The following is a 16,918-nucleotide window of genomic DNA, read 5'->3' as shown; positions in this document are numbered from 1 at the left end:
AAAAATGGCTGCTGGAATAGTGGGAACAAATTCGATGTTTGAAAAAGAACCGGATTTAAAAAAAACTTGGAAGAGTGTGATGTGTATTTCGGATTGGCGGACAGTCCTCTGGCGCGGAGAACAGGGAGCTGTCCACCCCACTGGTCCCTGCAGGTCTAACTTCACATTTCATTGCCAGGTCGGTTTAATCCCGCCCCCTTGGAATGGCAGTGGGACTCTCGCGGGCGAGAGTGGAAGGCAGACTGCTCGGTGGAGCAGCCCGGCCGCTGGAGTCGCTGCGGTGAGGGAGCGCTGCGCCAGCTATAACCGCAGTGGCAACCGGGCTGCAGGCAAAAAAAAAGGCAGCCGGTTCCGCTCTCACTCCCCGCGTTTGCGCCGAAGCTTCTTTTTAGAGCATTCCCAACCGCGTCTCTCTCTCTCTTCTCTACCTAGAAATTGCGGTGCAGAATTGACCTGCATATTCCTTAGCAAGAAAACAGCTGGTCCATCGACCCTGGTGAGTGTGTATCTATCTTGCTAATGGATGGTGATTCGTGTTTGTGCTCTTTGCTTGCTTTAATATTCTTGCCATAGATATTTGGAGATGGAGAAAGCAAATTCCGCAGACAACTCTGCACTGGCTGGATATTTTCGTATAAATCCCATGGCAACCGCTCACGGCGACACTTTGTAATGGAAATCTCAGTGGAGATGTATATTTTAACAGGGGGATTGCGCCCTGTAGATCGGCGCAAACGCGATATTTTCCTGCGTGGACAGTACCAAGGAGCTCTCCTGTGCAAAAAATGTGGAGTGCTTAAAAGGAAAAAAATTGTATCTATCGCGTCGCAGTCTTCAATCATTACGCTCAGCTTAATCGCTTGAGTGCGCGCGCTCGTTCTTTTTATATATTGAAAAGAGGCACGGCATTAAATAGATTAAAGGAATGTTATTCAGTTGTTATTACCTTCGCCCTTCTAGTCTTTTGATTTGTATGCAGAAGTGTTCCCGCAGGAGACGCTGATTATTTTCGTTGGGGTGTGTACACCCAGATACACACGCATTCTGTGCACGAAGCGGGGTTGGGCGAAGGTGCGATGAAAACGCAGCGGCAAGCGGCAACTAGATTCGAGGAGAGAGAGAGATGGGGCAGGGATAGGGGCATAGAAGAGTCACCGAACCCCCGACAACCACATATTTGCTGGTGCGTCTTCCTCTTTCCTACTCGAAAAGCATCGCTGTCGTAAGGAGGAAATAACAATCCCTTCGCCCTTCCAACTACTAGAACTGTTATCCCCAATAGTTGCACATTTCAGCGCCAGTTTCAATTTACAACTGCCCCCACCTTTCCCAGACCGAAGGAGAGTTTTCCCGTTAATCTGTCTCTTCACCCAGTCGAAGTGAATCGATCAGGTTAATTGAAAACACGCAAACACGAACCCACAGTCTATCTGCATGAGAAAGTTTGTGAAATCTTCCTCCTGGTGGTGATCAGGGTAACGGATTTACTGGATCAATCGCCGCAAATACTGTTCAAGGTCCCATATAGAAATGGACACGGGAGAAGCAGTGGTCGATGAATTGCCCAAAGGCCGGAGCATCGCTGCTGTCACCGCGCTGATTCCACTGTGCCGACGCGCCGGGAGTACGGGAGCCCATCGTTATCAGCTGAGCTGCCTTTCTTTGCATTGAAACATGATAGAACAGGTGAAATGATCGGGGGGGGGGGTATTTATTGTTGGATGGCTTGTGCCAAGGGGCGTAGGAAGGGAGAGGTGACTAATGTGACTTCTGTGGGTGACCAGATCGGAACTGGTGCCTCGCCATGTCTCTGCACAAGCTGAGCCTAACCTTCCACCCCAACCACCCACATTGACTTTGTTTCGATGTCCATAATGTTCAATGTGAAAAATATGGGTTTAATTTTATTTTAGTTTCAGTTGTCAGTAACTGCAGGAAGGGTTTATAGTTTTGATTGTGACCATTTTGTAAGCGTTGGAGAATCTTCAATGTAACAGCTTTGGATCTTAGCACCAGGGAAGATTGGAAATGACCATATCTCCAGGGCATGGTTTGTATGATCAGAGTTTCCATATGTCTGTGTACATGGATGATGTCAAATGGCTGGAAAATGTAAGTGCCATGTTTTTCAAACACAACCAGTTTTCCAATGTATTGTAGATTCACTTATCACAGAAGGATGGCATTTACAATCAGAAGTATGCCCATGCTGACCCTGTGCAAGGGCTTTCCAGTCTGTCTCATGCCCCTCTTTTTATTTTCTCCCCACAGCCCTATGAGCATTGACTTTTCCAGGGCTACATTGAGGGGTTCATTACCCCTTGGACCGGTGCATTTCAGAACCACAAAGTGAACCTCATAAGTGGATTGGTGTCTTAAGTAATACTTAGAAAATAAATTGCAGGAGACCTGACAGTGCAACCGGAGGGGCATGTGTTGCATTGTTGCACGACCCAGTTCTAGATGTCATTTGTCCTCAGTGTTATTAGTCCGAATCTTTCAGGAATCTGTAAGGATATAATAGGGAGGCAGTTGTCACCCAGTGTCAGATAACACTAGGAAAACTAATCTGGCAGTGGGCTGTAGATGGGGCAGCCTCATAATTAAGCTGATCTTGGATGTTTAGCTTCAAAATTTATGTCAAAGCAATCTATTATGTTTTCTAGTTGTTGACATTCATTTTTGGTAAAGGAACAGTTTCAAGTCTCTGTCTGAAGTTGTGGTTATAATGTCTTAAGTGTCTGTGTGCAGATCCAGTTAGACTTCTAAAGCATCCGGAATGCTTTAGTGGAATTGGTTTCAGGAAAAGCATGTTCAGCAGTCCACTGAAAATACTGAAGGAACTCAGCAGGTCAGGCAGCACTGAGAGAAGGGAATAAACAATCAGCATTCCTGGCTAAGATTCTTCATTGGGACTGAAGTGTTCAGCAAACAGTTTTTATTTTGCTTTGTGTGTTTTACTTTATTTGAGGGTACCACATTGTGGTGTCAGGGCACTGCACTCTGATGTTGCATTGTGCAGGTAGGATATTTCTGAAGACCTATTTCCCTCAGAGGTGAAATTAAAATGAAAACCAATGGAGCAGGTAATCTGTGGCACTGAGGGTTCTGAGAGGAACTGAGGTCAACTGGGGCATTGAAGCATCTGACTGTTACAGGAGGAAGAGGAAGAGGAAGGTGTCAAGATGTACATGGAAAAGAGGTAGAAACAGGCACAATGCAACAAGTCGTGAATGAATCATGACGAGGATGCTTGGAAGAGTTGAAGGATTTAGACGGGCAAGTTTCCAGCTTTAAAATCCTGCAATATTATTCCACAGAAAAAAGGCCAGTTAATTCATCACTTGATTGCTGGTGCTTTTCTCCATATGTCAAGCAGTTTACTCCCACAACTCCTCTTCTTCAAGCTGCAGTCTAATTCTTTAGAAGAATATTCAGACTATGCATCAACAATGGTCTGTGATAGAGAATTTCACGTTCCAACCGCCCTCAATGTAATGAAGTTTTTTTTTCTCACCGCCCTTCAATTCATTTTGTGGCTATCTTATTTCATCTTGTTTAAAAACTCTTGGAAGCAATCTTATTATAATTTACATTGCAAAAGGCTTCATAACCTCAAAGACCTCAATCAAGTTCCCACTTACACTTCTCAGCTTTGATGGAATCTGTCTTCACAACTGTAATTCCCCAGTGAGTTAATGCTGCATTTTGCCTTGCTTTTGTATGCTTTTGTAGTGGGGACCCAAAACTCTGTAGGACAGAATAAGAGAGAAATGCACAAAGAAACACAAGCCTCTTGAAATTGCATACAGAAAATAATGCATAATGCAAGGCAAGTGAGCAGCAACAATATGAATAATTACAATGGAAGAGAACTTATTATACGATAAGAACACAATTAATTGATCGTATCTGTACATACGCGTGCAAATTCCCATTTTGTGATTGTGCTTAAATTAGCATTGTCTGGAATTAAAATGAACTTTACTGTTGGAATTTCTTGCACATTCAGAGACCTAATCAATGATTAATTGGAGATTTATTAATTTTTTTGAGAATTTTTATCCTGAAGTTTACTTAGCAAAAATAGCAAACCCCCAAGTGTAATTAGATTATGATAACCTAAGATTATTTTAACAATTGTACAGTAGATTTTATTGATGGACTGAAATTTAGTCCATTTATATCAAGCATTTACTTTTAGAACTCAGATCCATTAAAGGATTATTTAGGGTTGACATTTGATCCATTTGTCCCAATACACTCTAGTGGCAGCCAGTTACAAACTGATATTTGTGTTTATTTGTAATACTATTTTAACTTGTATTCACAACTTGGTAAAAAGGCTTGCCAAACACAGAATGAAAGTGAGAATCCTCCTGGTATTTTCATTGACTCTACTTGGTAATGGCAGGAAAAAAAAGGCTAAAATGCATTACTATGCAGATTCTCCGTGTTACTAATGTCTAACTTGCGGACACTCCATCCATGTAACAAACATTTGGGAGACTGGTGGGATGGATCTGCAGGCAGCTTGTGCTGCGGGAATGGGGCTTAACCCAGTGCCTTCTCTTCTCTCAAACCACAGCAGTCGTGAGCTGGGGTGGGTACAGCTCCGGGCACTGATCAGACTATTCACTCACTCACTCACCCACTCACTGAGGCCGGCTGGTGACTGTTCTTCCCACGTTTGCTGACCTCTATTTCTGTGATTCTCTCCTACAATGTTTTTGTTCATTTTTGACTTGTGAACAGTTCAGATGTCAGGAATGGAATCTTGTTGTAACCTGGGGTTTGCCTGTATTCAGTTGTTACAGTGGTGCAAAGTTAGTGCCACTGCCTCATAAACCTAGAGACTTGGGTCCGATCCTGACCTCTGTTGCAGTCAGTGTGGAATTTGCATAAATTTCCTGTCACAATCTGGGATTTGCCCAAATGCTGCGGCTTCCCATCTTCTAGAATTGTGCTGGTAGTCTGATTCTGTCCTGTAAATAAAGGGAGTTGGTGGCAAGGTGGGAGAGGATGTGTTTGGGGGCTGCAGAGGAAGTGGAAAGAATATAGGCTGATGGGGGTTATTCAGTTTGGAGCCAGCATAGAACTGGTGAGTTGAATAGCTGCATGTTTAAAAGTGAGTGTAAACTTAACATGGTGTTTGATACTGAGCACTATGGTTGTGGATGGTTAGGAAGAAACCTTTCACCTCTGAGAACTGCATTCGGTTACTCATCAACACAAGAGATTCTACAAAATCCAGAGTAACAACAAAATAGAGGAGGAAGGAATAATGATGCTTTGGGCCCAGACCCTCCATGAGAACTTCTTCATTGTTTGTTCCTCTCCATGGATTCTCCCTGACCTGCTGAGTTCCTGCAGCATCTTGTGTGTGTTGCTTTGGATTTCCAGCATCCGCTGAATCTCTTGAGTAGAGGGGGCCGCACCTGCCTATCACCTCCCTCTGGTGCCCCTCCTCCTTTCCTTTCTCCCATGATCCACTCTCCTCTCCTGTCAAATCCCACCCACCTACCTTCCTCCTCACCTGGCTTCATTCACCTTATAGCTTGACCTCCTTCCCCTCCCCCACCACCTTATTCTGGCTTCTTAACCCTTCTAGTCCTGCTAATCAGCTGTTTATTTCTTTCCATTTACACTGCCTAACCTGAGTTCCTCCAGCTTTTTGTGTGAATTCAATTGCTGACTAGATGGTAGGATGGACAATTTCTCCTTTATGAATCAGGAAGGACAGTCTGTGTTCACTTGGCGTGATCCCACTGCACCAAGCATTGGGGTGTGAGATCATGAGGGAATGGGAGATTGTTACATTTGTAGAATAGATTTATCCTTCTGTCGGAGGGATTAGTAGTAGGATAAAGCTGCCTCAGATTCCAAATGTAACAGGTAGCCATAGTGATTGTATTAAAAATGGATGTGTGTTAATTGCCTGGCACAAATGAGTACAGGATCAAAACTATCTTTTCATTATGATCTTAGGTTATAATTTTTTCATTATGATCTGCATTTGAATCCTGTGACTGTCCTGAAACTCTGCTGTTCTGCCGGCCAGAGGTGAATCAGAAAGGTTCCAGTTTAGGACAGGGACCCGTTCCTGTTTGCCAGGCTTGGAAGTAGGATCCACATCTTTTAGAATGTCAGGCATGTGTCACCTCAGACCACAGCTGGAACAGTGTCAGCCAGAAGATCTGTTAAGTCAGTCGGTGTTCACAATGTGGCTTTGAGAGTGCAGTGGGAGGGAAGGAAAAATGAAAAGAATCAGAAATAATTTCATTTAATGGTGTATAAATTATTTAAAATTTAAACAGGTATCGAGGAAGAATCCATTATTGCCTGAATTAGGCCTTGGATAAATTCCAAAGTGCATGTGGCACTGTTCTTCAGGGAGATGGTGTCTTAGTTTAGTGGGACTGCAAGAGGGATCAAGACTAATAGGATTTATGTAGTGCACCAAATAAAAATAAGCACAGATGTTCCATTGGTGCAAGGGATAGATCGCAAGTCCTCATGGTGTTTCCAGTCCAGTGCTACGCGGCACATATAGGAGCTTGCTGTTTGTATTTGCGCGATTTCCTTTCTGGAAAACAACAGTCCTGATGGCCACTTCATTTGGTGTAGGAATGGAACCTGGTATGATCTTCTGCTGCTGCTGAACCTTGCAGTGGATGGGCTACATTGTTGTGCATTGCACACCACTGTTATAACACATGGTTATTTGAGTTACTTTTGCCCTCCTGTCAGCTTGTATCATTCTGGCCATTCTCCTCTGACTTCTCTCATTAACAAGGCATTTCCACCCACAGAACTGCCGCTCACTAGATTTTTTTTTGTTTTTCTCACCATTCTCTGTAAACTCTAGAGATTGTTGTGTGTGAAAATCCCAAGAGATCAGCAAGTCTCTGAGATGCTGAAACCACCCCATTTGGTGTCAACAATCACTCCATGGTAAAAATCACTTGGATCACATTTCTTCCCCATTGTGATGTTTGGTCTGAACAACAACTGAACCACTTGACCATGTCTGTAAGCTTTTATGCATTGAGTTGCTGCCACATGATTGGCTGATTAGATATTTTCATTAATGAGCTGGTTACCTGATATAGTAGCCACTGAGTGTATGTTCTGCATGGCAATGTGCAATCTGTTTTTTTTTGTTACTAAGCTGTTCACACTTTGTGAAGATACAGACTTTTAGAAAATCAAATCAAGTCTTGATAGCCAGTGTTGGCCTTTCTCAGTTTTTTGATACTGGGGTGGAATGGTCCTGTGCAGATACTGCTGTGTGGAACCAGTCTGAGTGAGTGTGCCGCTGTAGTAAGAGTAATCTAAGACCTATGAAATTTGAGGTTAGCCTCCACTGTGGTTTACCAAGAGATTCGTTCTAATCCCATGATAGACCACTGATGGTGGGGCTCTGATGTGATTAACCAGGGCACCACTCAAGGCAGTGTGTCCAAAGCAGTTACCTGGTCCCTGTTGTTAAGGTCAGCTCCACGCTTTATAATGGACTTTTGTGTCGGAAATGATCTCTCTGCAGCAGACGTGAGATAGACACGTGGATAAGTGTGTGTAGCTTCTTGCCCCAGGATGAGAGGCCAGCAGCTCTGGGATCCCAGACTTGTCTATTGCCCATCATCTCCCTCTGGTTCTCTTCTTCCTTCCCTATCTTCCATGGTCCTCTGCCCTCTCCTGTTAGTTTCCTCTTCCTCCAGTTCTTTATCTCATCCACCTTATCCCCCCACCTTCTTACTTCATCCCCACCCGCTCATCCACCCACCTTCTTCCTTAACTGGTTTCACACACTACTTGTCATCTTGTACTCCTTCACTTCCCTTCTCCCCATCTTCTTATTCTGACTTCTGCCCCCCTCCTTTCCAGTCCCGATGAAGGACCTTAGCCTGAAACATTGACAGTTCATTCCTGTCCACAAATGCTGCCGACTTGCTGAGTTCTTCCAGCATTTTGTGTGTGTTGCTCAAGATTTCCAGCATCAGCATTATAGAAACACAAGATTCTGCAGGAAACACTCAGCAGGTCTAGCAGCATCTGTAGAGAGTGAAACAGAGTAAACGTTTCAGATCCAAGATCATTCATCAAACCTGAAATATTAAATCTGACTTTCTTTTCACAGATGCTGCCTGACTTGCTGAATGTTTGGCATTTTCTGTCTTCATTTCAAATTTCTAGCATTGCAGTGATTTGGACTTTCAAATTTATGTTGAGTGGTTTCTTTCATGGAAGAATGACTGAGGTTCCACTTGAATTTTCACCTTGCTGCTTCCACAAGTTGCAGATGAGGTTCATGAATGATTTTGCTTCACCAATATTATAACTATATGACCATATAACAATTACAGCACGGAAACAGGCCATTTCGGCCCTTCTAGTCCATGCCGAACTCTTAGTTTCACTCTCACCTGGTCCCACCGACCTGCACTCCGCCCATAACCCTCCATTCCTTTCCTATCCAATTTAACTTTAAACGACAACATCGAACCTGCCTCAACCACTTCTGCTGGAAGCTCGTTCCACACAGCTACCACTCTCTGAGTAAAGAAGTTCCCCCTCACGTTACCCCTAAACTTTTGCCCTTTAACTCTCAACTCATGTCCTCTTGTTTGAATCTCCGCCACTCTCAATGGAAAACGCCTATCCATGTAAACTCTTATCTAACCCCCTCATAATTTTAAATACCTCTATCAAGTCCCCCCTCAACCTTCTACATTCCATAGAATAAAGACCCAACTTGTTCAACCTTTCTCTGTAACTTGGGTGATGAAACTCAAGTAACATTCTAGTAAATCTTCTCTGTACTCTCTCTATTTTGTTGACATCTTTCCTATAATTTGGTGACCAAAACTGTACACAATACTCCAAATTTGGCCTCACCAATGCCTTGTACAATTTCAACATTACATCTCAACTCCTATACTCAATGCTGTGATTTATAAAGGCCAGCATACCAAAAGCTTTCTTCACCACCCTATCCACATAAGATTCCATTCCACCTTCAGGGAACTATACACTATTATTCCTAGATCCCTCTGTTTTACTACATTCTTCAGTGCCCTACCATTTACCGTGTATGTCCTATTTTGATCAGTCCTACCAAAATGTAGCACCTCACAGTGATCAGCATTAAACTCCATCTGCCATCTTTTAGCCCACTCTTCTAACTGACCTAAATCTCTCTGCAAACTTTGAAAACCTACTTCATTATCCACAACTCCACCTATCTTAGTATCATCTGCATACTTACTCATCCAATTTACTACCCCATCATCCAGATCATTAATGTATATGACAAGTAAGATGGGACCCAGTACAGATCCCTAAGGCACACCACTAGTCACCAGCCTCCAATCTGACAAACAGTTTTCCACCACCACTCTCTGGCGTCTCCCATCCAGCCACTGCTGAATCCATTTTACTACTTCAATATTAATACCTAATGATTGAACCTTCCTAACCAACGTTCCGTGTGGGACCTTGTCAGAGGCCTTACTGAAGTCCATATAGACAACATCCACCGCTTTACCCTCATCAACTTTCCTAGTAACCTCTTCAAAAAATTCAATATTGTTGCCTACCATTTGCACTTCATTGAGATGGAGTGCAGATATCCTTGACTGGTCTTCATTTTTGTTCCAACCAGTTTGCTACTGGGCAAAATCGGAGTTCATTCTGCATTAATTAAACTTCAAGCATCTCCCTGCATAATCACGTGTACAAAAGCAAGATCTGGAACCTCGGGTAGAACACGGGAACAGGCCTCCTGGCCCGCAAGGTCTGTGCCGACTATGAATGCCCAAGATGAATAACAGAGATATGAGACTGCAGATGCTGGTATCTGGAGAAAAAGTCTGTTCTGATGCAGGCTGTCAACCAAAATATTGCATGTTCCTTTGCCTCCTCAGATTCTACCTTCCAGCTGTTTTTTGCTAATGGTTTTGACCTAAACTGAAAAGAAAGAACTTGCAACTATGTAATGCTTTTCACGAGGTCACTATGCCGCAAAGTACTTGACAAACAATAAGCTATTATTTTGCAGCTTCATCAGTGCAGCTAGTTCCCACCAAAAATCACCATGAACTATATATAATGGACCAGTTCAATTCAAGATTGTTTATTATAATTTTCTGTACACTGAGCGTGAAGGAGAACAAAATGATTACTACTCCGGATCGGATGCAGCATTAAAAAAACACAATATGCATAAAGAACACAATTCTAAAGAAACTCAATAAATATACACTTTGTGGCTACTTTATTAGGTACCTCCTATACCTAAAGTGGCCACTGAGTATGTTAGTGGTCTTCTGCTGCAGTAGACCATCCTCTTCAAGGTTCGACATGTTATGCATTCAGTGATGCTCTTCTGCTCACAGTTGTAACATGTGGTTATTCGAGTTACTCTCGCCTTTCCATTAACTTGAATCAGTCTGGCCATTCTCCTCCAACCTCTCTCATTCACAAGGTGTTTTCACTCACAGAACTGCCGCTCACTAGATGCTGCCTGGTTTTCATGCCATTCTCTGCCTAAGCTCTAGAGACTGTTGTGCATGAAGATCTCAGGAGATTATTTTTTGAGACACTCAAAACCACCCCATCTGGCGCCAACAATCACTCCACGGTCAAAGTCACTTAGATCACATTTCTTCCCCATTCTAATGTTTGGTCTGAACAACAACTGAACCTCTTGACCACATCTGCAATACTTTTATGCATTCATTTCTGCCATGTGATTGGCTAATTAGATATTTGCTTTAATGAGCAAATGTACCTAACAAAGTGGCCACTGAGTTTAAGTGTAAAAGCAATCCTGTAAAACATAATGTACAGCTTTTAAATGCTAGACTGATGGTGTGTACGTAAAGTGATGCTAGATGATATGTATGTAGTGGTGGAGGATTGGGTTAAGTAATTGAAGATGATCCAATTATTTCAATTTAGCGCAGTGGGGAAAGCAAATTCAAGCATCCTGTTATGGGTGAGAAAGTCTCTGCGCCGAGATAACTGCTGAATGTGCAAAGTTTAAATTGGACTTACTACTCTTAGAAGTTTAGTAAAGTGGAAGGTAATTTCATTGGGCTCTACCAGATTCAGAGGGTTTATGGTAGTGTGTATGCAGAGGATCTGGTTGCCCAAGTTGAAGGGTTCAGAGTTAGGGATGCAATCACACCATATTTTTAAAGATTTAAAAATCAGCTTTGTTAAATGTACAATGAAACATGTGGTAAAATGCACTATTTTCATCAACGACCAGCTTAGTCCAAGGATGTGCTGGGGGCAGCTTGCAAATATTGCTGTGCCTCCGGCACCTCACCTACTAACCCTGTCTCGTACGTCTTTGGAAACTGGAGCAGCCGGAGGAAACCCACAAGGTCACAGGGAGAACATTCAAACTTCTCACAGTCAGTGGCAGGAAATGAACCCTGTTTGCTGGTGCTGTGAAGTGTTGTGTTAGCTACTAGCCCCTATAATGGAAGGCTCGGACATTTAGGACCTGCAATGAGGAGAGGGCTGTCAATTTTTGGGATTTTCTATCTGGAAGGCTTGCTCTCAGACCTACAGTTGGATATACAGTATTTAAGGTGGAGATCAACAGATCTTTAGATAAAGAGTGTGTCAGCATGGACCTGGCAACGATGAGCCACACCCAGGGGAGTATTTGGTACATTTCCTATTTTCAATGTTCCTATGGTCTTTTTTCAGTTGGGTGATAAATATTGGGAGGGTTCTTCCAAATGTATCTTTTATCCACCTAAGATCAGGAATGTGCTTTAAGGTGCTTGGAAATGGGTACCAAGGGGATGTCAGGGGTAAGTTTTTCACACACATAGTGGTGGGTGTGTGGAATGCACTGCTAGTGGTGGTGATGGAAGCAGACACAATGGGATCTTTTAAGAGCCTCTTACATGGGTACATGCATATGGTGCGTGGCCAAGTGGTTAGGGCGTTGGGCCCATGATCTGAAGGTTGTGGGTTCGAGTCTCGGCCAAGGCAGCGTGTTGGGTCTTTGAGCAAGGCACTTAACCACACACTGCTGAAAATGGGTACCGGCAAATGCTGGGGGTTAACCTCGCTATAGACTGGCATCCTATCCGGGATGGGGGTGGGGAGTCTCGTACTCTCAGTTGCTTCACGCCACAGAAACCGGCATAAGCACCGGCCTGATGGGCCACAAGGCTGGGGACAGACTTTAACTTTAACTTTAACATAGATACATGGAGCTTGGAAAAATAGAGGGCTATGTGGTAAGGAAATTCTCGGCAGTTTCAAGAAGTTTCTAGGCAAGTTACATGGTCGACAGAACATTGTGGGCCAAAGGGCCTGTAATGTGCTGTAGATTTCTAGAATGGCCTCCAAAGGTGTTGCTTCATTGAAAAATTGGCATTTCTAGCAATGCAGCTGGTCCCGATACTGCACTAGAGTGTAGGGGTTTCTGTCTTAAGTGATGGTATTACCTCTGAGCCAAGGCAGAGGGAGGTTGCACTCCAATCCACCCAACTAAATCCTGTCACTGCTCAGACCTGATAGAACAGGTGCAGTAATTGCACTGTTCTTGACGGTTGTGTTGGTGAACTGGTTTGCAATTTAGAATGGGCTTACGGGCTGTCCTGTTAAAACAGTAGAAGATGTTACTCAGGAGTGTGGTGGTAGTATGGCCAATAGCAGATTTCCAAGTTATTATTTTCTCAGCAGGGACCACCACAGGGAACAGGAGAACGTTCCTCATGCTCAGTACCTTGTGCATCAAGTACAAGTTCATCAACAGCGGACTGCTTACTCACCTCATGACTGTTCGTGACATTGGGTTGTTACATACTAGTTGCTCTGTGTGTTTACTTAACAATCAGTGATTCCAGAGAGAGTTCGGTGTGTGCAGGGCCCTTGAGATGTTGCTGTATTATAATAACATTACTTGCATTTGTAAGAAGTCATTTACAGCATTTTAAGAAGTTGTGTGTAGGTGCTTTGAATGTCACAGTGGTATTAGTTTTATGATTAAATATACTTCTGTGGCTGCTTTGTTTCAAATTACTGGGATCCAACATTCCCTTTTACTTTGTCTTGATCTCAGCTAGGTTGAAGCCGTAAGGTATCACAGTTCCAGGACATAAAGAAGGTAATAATCAGGCAGGGTTTGCCACTGTGATCCTGAAGTTGCACATCAGTGAGGTATGAGTGCTTGTGGAACTATCCCAGAAAGACTGGGGATGGGGGTGTGGTGGAAGGATTCAAAAAGAAATGCACTGAGGTGGATAAATCAAGGATAGGGAAGTGCAAGAAAAAAAAACTGAAGATGCTGGAAATCAAAATTAAAAACAAACAAATCTTGCTGGGAATACTTTGAAAATCTTAGGAATTCAGCAGGCCAATCAGCATTTGTGAGCAGAGGGATGTCAGCGTTTCGGCTCAAGTCACTGAACATTGAATATCCCTTTGCTACCACAGTTCCTCCAGTGGTTTGATTTTTTCAATTCTTATTTCAGTATCAGCAGTCCCTTACGTCTGTGTGCAGAGAGAAGCTATGTTAACTTTTCAACTCAAACAAAATGTTATTGACCTGAAGCATCGACTCTGTATCTCTCTCCACAGAGACTGCCTGACATGCTAAGTGTTTCCAGCACTCTTGTTTGTGCATCTTCATGATCTTCCCTTGGGGAACATTGTGAAGTAATGGATGGACTCTAGGGTTGGTATACATCTTGACGGGCCACAATAGAAAAGCACAGTGGTGCAGCTGATAATACTGACGTCTCACTGCTCCACAGACCTAGGTTCAATCCTAAGCTGGGGATTGGCTGGCTGTGTGGAATTTGCATATTCTCTGTGTAACATTCTTGCATGTCCCAAAGACACGCAATTTGGTAGAGCCTTAAATTGTCCCTGTTGCGCAGGTGAGTGGTAGAAGGTAGGGATGGGATAAAATGGGACTGGTTTAAATGGGTGCTTGATGGCACACATCTGGTGGGCTGGAGGGTCTTTCCATGCTGCATGCCTCCCTGAGATAGTCCTTCAAAGGCTGAACCACTTCTGTGCCACTTTGTCCTGGAATGTGCCAGGGTTTGGCACAACCCATGAGATTAAAGGCACTGATGGGGCAGGGAACGTGCACTCATTGGATACACCGGGCAGAGATTGAGTCTGAGCCGTGGCCTCTGGTTACACTCATGGACTAACTGCACTCAGCTGAGGGCTCCCCCACCATCACCCCAGTCTTCTTGGGACAGTTCTACAAGTACTCATACCTCACTTGGTGTGCAACCTCAGGATCACAGTTGACCTTTGTCCAATGTATCAGAAGTAGCTACACCAAGATTTCAGTTTCTTTCATGAGCTAAGGTAAGGCCAGGGATAACCTCAGAAGTAGTGAGCAAGTTGGGTAGAAGGTGGATAGGGAAAGATTCCATGTGCTCTCACCTTTAACCAGTGCACATGCCAGTGGGTGACTGAATCATCCTGCCGTGTTTACCTGTGGAAATTACGGCAAAGCAAAGGTTAAATTGGTGTGCTAACAGAAAACAAAGACATTGTACAGCCTTTTCTGTGTGCTGAATTTCAGTAAACAAGCCGACAAGATGATAAGCTGACAGAGTTAGTGTGTAAACATAGCGTAGTCATCCAGGATGAACATGGCCCTTGGAAGCCTAATTCTTGTACAGCAAACTTGTTGGATCCTGGGAACCAAACATACCAAGACCAGATAAAGATGCAAACAAAGAATTCTAGGGCAATACTTACTATTGGACAGTTATTTTAACTTTTCGTATTATTGGCCTTCAATACATAAATTTCATTAGTTATTAACACTTGAAATATATATTATGTTTGATACTTAAATATGCAAATGATGGGAATCAGAAGTGCGCGAAGTTTCTATTGGATGAATATTTGTATACAACTAATTAATTTCTGCATAAAATGGCATTTCTTTGTTCGGACTACAGAATAAATTGGTGACGGGGCCATGCTGTTCTCTTTGTGCACAGTTAAATAAGTGTGATTGAGGAACGAGTACAAGCCGTCAGTGTCCAGTTAATCAGCGGTGACACAACTGTTCTTCCATCCATGTCATAGCTTTCCGCTGTTCATCCTTAAAAGGATGGCAGAGTCTGACTGAAGCTGCAAACCATCCCACATGTAACACTGAAATTCACAGAGTAAGTGATAATTAGGTTAATTTCTTTCATGGTTTCATGTGAAGCTATTTACATGAGGACTAGCTGTAGCTCTTGATGGTTGGATCCAGGAATGAAGAAGGAGGGGAAATGTCCACAACCTGATACAGCAGTGGTAATATGTTCCTCTGTCCGGAGGGTAGATGAATCAATGTTTGTAGTTTCTGTGGTTACAATGTTTACAGAGAGAGAAACCCAGAATGATTTTCCATTGATTCCTTCTGCTGTTGTGATAGACTTGTATCAGATTGCTGTTGGGAGGGGAAAGGGGAATAGTTTGGCGGACCACAGGGCTTGAGATATTCTGAATCACCGCTGTATTCCCACATCTAAAACTCGGTTACCTCAGGATAAGAGTGTTAAGTCAAGCTGTTTGGCCACAGATTCTTGCCTTTCTATACAAGTCATGGAACTGGATTTGGGATCAGTCTTTGCTTTGAAGTGTTGACTCTATTCCTCTCTCCTCAGATGCTGTCTGACTGCTGAGTGCTTCCAGAATATTGTGTTTTTATTTCAGATCCCTGGTGAATGCCTTCATTGTCTTGCTAGTTCTGGGATAATGAGTCCAGGAGGCCAGTTAAACTACTGACTATTGCTCCAGTCTAAAGTTCGAAGCTGTCAGAGATGGCTTGCTGCTGTGAATCAATGTTCCCTCTAATTTTTTTTTTTTACAGCTGCGCGGACCAACCATTGCTCTGAGCAGGAAATTTTCACTCGACCTGAAAACTGTGTGGCATGTGAAATGTTGTATTTGTAATATGCATACCTATGAATGTTTAGAATGAAAATTGAAAAATCATGTACTTTATATTTTATTAATTGGATGGTACAGTGAAATAGAGTACAACATAGAAAATATTTCACGTTTTGTAAAATTTTTTTCGTTTGTCCTTATTTGAGCTGTGCGGCAACAAAGACTTTGTGTGCAGGAGCATTTCAGTTACTTCCTGACCGTGCACCTGCGCGGCTTAGAGGGAACAGTGCTTTGAATATATTTTAAATAGTTCAACCTATAGAATTCTAATTCTGCTTTGAAAGTAAAATTTTTTAAAAAAAAGCACAAATGTTAGAAACCCAAAATAAAACATGGAAAGAAATATAGGGATGGACAGAAACAGGCCCTTCTGCCCAATGTACCCGTGCTGACAGCCAAGTACTCACATGTACTGATCCCATTAACCAGCACACTGTCCAAAGCCTTCTGTGCTTTGTCTCGATTCCCAAATTGCTAAAAGTGCTCAACAGGTCAGACAACAGGACAGAACATTCTGGAAGCACTCAGCAGGCAGACAGCGTCTGTGGAGAGAGGAATAGAATCAACACTTCAAAGCAAAGACTGATCCCAAATCCAGCTCCATGACTTGTACAGAAAGGCAAGAATCTGTGGCCAAACAGCTTGGTTTAACACTCTATGGAAAGAGGAATAGTTCAGGTTAAAGAATGTGCATTCTATGGAATAGTTCAGGTTAAAGAATGTGCATTCTTTCCTAATTTGGATAAAATAACATGATTATCAGAACACATAGTTTTTTTGCATTAATAATACCAAAAGGCTGGGGATTTTTCGAGACACTTAATGCTCAGATGGTACCATGATCCAGGCAGTGAAATGGTTTTTTTGCAGAACAGCACCCCTGAGTACATGGAAAATGATTCAGAAACACATTTCTATTTCTACAAATTGCAATTCACTTAATTAAATTGCTGCAAGGAAAATAGGAATG

General features: G+C 42.9%; 1 protein-coding gene across 8 annotated transcripts in view; it reads left to right on the top strand.

Annotated features, from left to right (window-relative positions):
* Positions 1-225: 225 nt before the first annotated feature.
* nrcama (neuronal cell adhesion molecule a) overlaps positions 226-16,918 on the top strand; it is a 421,555-nt gene continuing 404,862 nt past the window's right edge. For 7 of the 8 annotated variants that reach the window (XM_072267965.1, XM_072267972.1, XM_072267976.1 and 4 more), the window contains exon 1: positions 226-496. The gene's annotated coding sequence lies outside the window, so the exon portion shown is untranslated. The remainder of the gene's footprint in view (positions 497-16,918) is intronic. The other variant, XM_072267962.1, reaches the window with a different exon arrangement.

Source organism: Mobula birostris, chromosome 9 (genome assembly GCF_030028105.1).
Source record: "Mobula birostris isolate sMobBir1 chromosome 9, sMobBir1.hap1, whole genome shotgun sequence".
Taxonomy (NCBI): domain Eukaryota; kingdom Metazoa; phylum Chordata; class Chondrichthyes; order Myliobatiformes; family Myliobatidae; genus Mobula; species Mobula birostris.
The sequence above is the reverse complement of the archived record's forward strand: the minus strand, read 5'-3'. Positions and strand labels throughout refer to the sequence as shown.